We start from the raw sequence: 5,584 nt of genomic DNA, 5'->3' as shown, positions 1-5,584 counted from the left end.
CACTTCATGGGAAATAGATGGGGAAACAGTGGAAACAGTGTCAGGCTTTACTTTGGGGGGCTCCAAAATCACTGCAGATGGTGACTGCAGCCATGAAATTAAAAGACGCTTACTCCTTGGAAGGAAAGTTATGACCAACCTAGATAGCATATTCAAAAGCAGAGACATTACTTTGCCGACTAATGTCCGTCTAGTCAAGGCTATGGTTTTTCCAGTGGTCATGTATGGATGTGAGAGTTGGACTGTGAAGAAGGCTGAGCGCCGAAGAATTGATGCTTTTGAACTGCAGTGTTGGAGAAGACTCTTGAGAGTCCCTTGGACTTCAAGGAGATCCAACCAGTCCATTCTGAAGGAGATCAACCCTGGGATTTCTTTGGAAGAAATGATGCTAAAGCTGAAACTCCAGTACTTTGGCCACCTCATGCGAAGAGTTGACTCATTAGAAAAGACTCTGATGCTGGGAGGGATTGAGGGCAGGAGGAGAAGGGGACAACAGAGGATGAGATGGCTGGATGGCATCACTGACTCAATGGATGTGAGTCTGAGTGAACTCCGGGGGCTGGTGATGGACAGGGAGGGCTGGTGTGCTGCGATTCATGGGGTTGCAAAGAGTCGGACACGGCTGAGCGACTGAACTGAACTGAACTGAAATGAGTGTTGTCTTATGTTTTTTAACAATCTGGATGGCTTCTTATTTCATTGACTCATAGACTCACAGAAGTTAAACTGAACTTTGAAGTCAAATTCAGCCTTCCTCCCAAGATCATCCCCAGGACGAGGGGCTGGATGTCCAGGTTGGCTCCAATACTCTCAGTGATGGGAGCCTCAGCCTTTGTCAGGGGGGCCAATTTCATGGCGATGGTCAAATTCCTTCTCCTCACTAACATCCAACCCTAAATGCCACCCTTTATAAGGTCTCTGTACCAGGGCCCACAGTGGCACCATCATGACCCAGTGGATGCCTCACCAGGTACCACTCTACCATCTCTTTCCCCAAGCTCAGACATAGGAACTGGGTTTTTTAAGACCTACTCCCTGACTTCTAATAACGTTGCTGCCCTCAGGTCATTTCCCTATTTAGAATCCTCCCTCCTTCCCTCTGTTTCCCCTGCACCACAATGCCAGGGCTCTCGCTGCCCCTTACACACCAGTCTGTCCCTCCCTGGCGCCTCCCTTGCACACCTGCGTTACAACAGGCACCCATCTCTGGCTCCCTTGTTCACTTTGCTGGTTCCTGCCCCTGTGGATTTGTTCACACCGCTCTTTCCTCCTGACTCCTTTTCCTCTCTCTCTTCTAAGACCCAGGATAACTTCCACTTCCTCGCCAAGAGTTGGAGTCCCTCCTACACTGGAAATCTGGAACTATCCCACAGAGCAATTGAACAAATTACTTTCTCCTGACATTTGAATCTCAAAGTAATAAAAATACAGGCAATGGTAGAAGCCACTGTTCTGATTTCAGTGTCCTTTAGGTACCCTCTTCTGGATCCCTGGCTGCTCAAATGGTTTTTTAAGCTGTATTTGCCACTCAATATCATTTTAATAAACTCCTTTTCAAATGAAGGTCAGCAGCATTGCTGTTGCTTTCACTTAAAGAACCCTGGCTGTCACAGATGGAATACCACCTGCTAGTAGGGGAACGGGGAGGGGGATGACTTCTTAAAACAAAAACACAACTCTAATTCTCTCCACTAAGAGATGTTTAAAAACCAATTTTTGAACTACTTTGATGTTATTTAGGCCACATTTTAAACACTAAAACAACTCTCAGCCCATCACGGTGAGAAGCAGAGCATCTCCTCAAGTCCTCTTACTCATCAGCACCCTCCACCCCACCAGTACTCGTATCTGAATTCTTAGCAAAAGACATGAACCCAGCTTGTGGCCTACGGCATCCATGTGCTAGGAAAGTGCCCAGAAAACAGTGTATGACCGTCCTCTGGCTCTAAAGTCAAAGAACACATTAATTTTATCAGGGCTTTCAGAGGTAGGGTTATTCGCCTGCTTCTTTCACCTCCCCCTAGAGATTCAGCTAAACACGGTCTCTCAGCTGTGAAAAACAAAACAGAAAGCAATTACTATTAGGAATATTAAACTTTAATCTTTGCTTTTTTCAGTGACGCTAAAGACCTTTTGCCAAAGGGATCTTCTCTCAGGTTCCTGTTCTTCACTACAGAAGAAAGTGAGACCTCCGTGAAGCAAGGATTGTGAGATCAGGTCCACAAGAGCCAGCCAGTCCGATGCAGGTAAGCGTATTTCATTGTCCTGCATCAAATGAGTACACCATTAGAATGATCTGGTCGTTAGAAGAGTGGTCCACTCAGACCAACAGCCTGCAAGATGTTGTTTGTTGTTTGGTCACTAAATCACGTCCAACTCTTTGCAGTCCCACAGACTGCAGCCCTCCAGGCTCCTCCATCCATGGGATTTCCCAGGCCAGAATACTGGAATGGGTTATCATTTCCTTCTTCAAGCCTGCAAGATATCGTCAGCCTATAAAACCAAGCTGAGTTGGGTTCTAGGCACAGATTGCTCAATGAAGGACCATGCCTCAGAACTAGGCAGGGACTCCTGTGTTTGGAATCACTAATGAGCCCCGTGGCACCCGGTGAGGAAAACCTGGGAAGACACTTGTGCCGTATGATGTGCCTGTCCCAAGAAATGGCCCGGCGTCCCCTGAGCACTGCGCTGTTCTCCCGACTTCTGCACGGCACCTCATTGTACTGAACGATTCAGCCCCATGTTTAATTAAGAGCGTTTCTTAGCAACCAAAACAAGATTATTTTGAAGCCAGAAGAAAAGCATCCAGTTAGCACAAAACCCCAATTCCAAATTCTGAATCGGGTCTTCTCCCCAAACACAGGGTCCACCGCCCTGGATGCAAAGAGGTGTCCAAGGTGACTACCCCAAATGGGGCTCTCCTCCCCATCCATGGTGTGGCTGCACCCTGCGGGGTCTGGAGGCCAGGTGGAACAGCAGCCCAAGTGCTGGAAAAGGGTGGCAGCGGTGCTGCGGGTGGCTCAGGAGGCCCCGCCCGGAAGGACCTGAGGACACGGGCTGTCACAGAGCAGCTGTGAGGCCCAGATTGTTCCCACACAGTCCCAGGCCTCCTTGTACTTTGTTCCTGGAGCCACCTCCCTCCCGAGCCTCCTGACACCATTTCAGAGGGTGTAACACGATGTCCTTGGAGCTTGGTTCTTCCCACGGCTTGAATCTCTCCCCTGGGGAGCTGGGAGCCATCCTTCTCCTGACATGAACTCGGGAGTGTCTGTCTGGGAGGAGAGACAGAGCAGACGAGGGTTCTGGGCGTGGCCAAAGAGCGCAAAGACTGTTTCTTAAGAAAAAAGGAAGAATCGAGTGAAAATTTGAGCAATGTTTAGGAACCAAAAAGAAGCTAGCCAACAGATTAAAACATTAGAGTTTACCAGCCAGCAATGGATATATCCAGGCTCTGATTGGTCCCCCTGCCCAGAAGTGACTAGATCACTTCTTCGCAAACACATTGGGCATTTTGTAAATCTGGAGAAGACATTGGCTGTACTGTCCTGCCATCCCCACACAGGATGGGGCTGGAATTACTGTTCCAAATCCTGGCCCATCCACCGCACCTTGCATATGTGTGCTAAGTCGCTTCAGTCAAGTCCGACTCTTTGTGACACTATGGACCCTACATAGCCCACCAGGATCCTTTGTTCATGCAGTTTTCCAGGCAAGAATACTGGAGTGGGTTGTTCTGCTCTCCTCCAGGAGATCTTCCTGACCCCGAGATCTAACCCATGTCTCTTACATATCCTGCATTGGCTGGTGGGTTCTTTACCACCAGTCCCACCTGGGAAGCCCCCACAGCACCTTCAACAACCTCACTGAAGACAATACAGCCCCTCTTCACAATCAGGTCATATTGGATATATTGGATCACTGACAGACAAATGATCCATAGGTAAGCCAGTGTTTCTGTTGGTCAGTGAGATCCTCCTCAAAAAATATGGGACATACGCATCAGAAATCTGAACTGTGAAACCAAATCAAGCCAACGGCAAGAACAGTACCCGAAAAGGTGCAAAGAAAACATTTCCAGAACAGCGGGAGCGCCGCGTGTTTACGGATGAGATAAAAGGAGCTGGGAGGTGGAGTCGGGGTCATGGCAAGCCGAGGGCTGAAGAAGCAGACACTGAAAGGTACAGACGTGGTGGACAACACAGCGGCTCCCTTTCCAAGTCAGCTCAGAGCATCAGACTTTTATGAAGACGCTGTTGAATCTTCAGGGCTTCGCGTTAGGGCTGTGTATTCTGTTGGGAAGCCCTCAGTGTGTCATGATTTTTTATGATGGTGGATTTGCTCTTACCTTGGAGTGCGTTGTGCCCACGTCTTATATACGTCATTTGACAATCAACCAGCTTGAGAGAATCACTGAGCCTCTCCCAGGGCTTCAGCTGATGAGAAGTTTTGATGAGGGCCACCAAGGTCTTCTCCAGTGCTAACGTTTTCAGCACAGCTAATGGTTGTCACCATGATTTTCACCGATGCCTTCTCCTCCTCGCTGCACCTAGACATGAAAAAATACCGGTACGTTATCAAGGAGGGTGAGGATCCCTTGAATAGGCAGATTTGGTGGAATTTGACCCCCCCCCCAAATCCACAAAATTTAGAAACACAGCTGCTGCAGGCAATAGCAGCCTATTTGGTCACTTGGCTTCCCTGTGCCACCCCTGACCGTCTGCTCTTGAGCCAGGATCACAGCAGGCTCGCTTCCAGGCAGGGGATGGTTGGAGTCACTTTTACCAAAATCTCCTGCATCTCAGCTGCAGGACCTACATACAATTTCCAAAGGCTACGTCACCAAGGGAACATGTGATTGCAAACATCGACTTTCAATTTTCTGATTTCCTCTGTTAGCATAATTCCGTAAACCTAATCCCTGGAGACCCTGGGGTACAAACATAGAAACACACATTGAGTCCAAGTTCCCAGGAAGAAGGAAGCCAGGGGACTGTGGAGAGGAGGCCAAAGAGTGATGCGCACTGCCTCAGGCAGTTGTGAAAGAGGAAGAATACTGCTCCAGGCTCTAGGCTCGGAAAACTCATGCCCACGCACTTGGCAGATCAGACTGCCTCATTTTCTGGACACATACACATCCGGCCTTCCAGCGTTTGCTTCTTAATCTTCTTAGCTGTTTGCTGCCCGGAAGGTTCAGGTCCAAGGCAGAAGGTGGAGATTAGATGTAATAACGCCCCCTACTCGGGAGCGTGTTATGGAGCACATGTTTGCTCTCTCAGTCAGTGCATTTTCAAAGGCCTATTGGAAGTGTCAGGAAAAATTAGCTTAAAAGGGTTTCTGAAGTAAAGGCTGGTCAAGGGACCTAGCAGGAGTCCTTTATGTGCCTGTCTACCCCGCAGGGCCTGGAGCGAGATTATGCAGCAGCTTCAGGACAAAGCAAGGTGGGTGGCTGAGCAGCGCCCGCCCCAGGAATGATGCTTTGGGAAGTCATGGAGCTGTTTTCCCTAATCCTTCTTGCATCCATTTGGGAAGGATTTGGGTCCTGAGAGGTAGATAGCATTGAAACCTCTCATGAGGAAAAAACCAC

General features: G+C 48.8%; 1 long non-coding RNA gene across 1 annotated transcript; it reads right to left on the bottom strand.

Annotated features, from left to right (window-relative positions):
- Positions 1-2,078: 2,078 nt before the first annotated feature.
- Positions 2,079-4,790, bottom strand: LOC105611263 (uncharacterized). The gene is made up of 2 exons (XR_009595903.1): positions 4,715-4,790; positions 2,079-4,546 (listed from the first exon to the last, which is right to left on the bottom strand). It is a non-coding gene; the product is annotated as an uncharacterized LOC105611263 (long non-coding RNA).
- Between the last annotated feature and the right edge of the window lie 794 nt (positions 4,791-5,584).

Source organism: Ovis aries, chromosome 13 (assembly GCF_016772045.2).
Source record: "Ovis aries strain OAR_USU_Benz2616 breed Rambouillet chromosome 13, ARS-UI_Ramb_v3.0, whole genome shotgun sequence".
Classification (NCBI taxonomy): Eukaryota; Metazoa; Chordata; class Mammalia; order Artiodactyla; family Bovidae; genus Ovis; species Ovis aries.
This window is presented reverse-complemented; position numbering and strand designations above follow the sequence as displayed.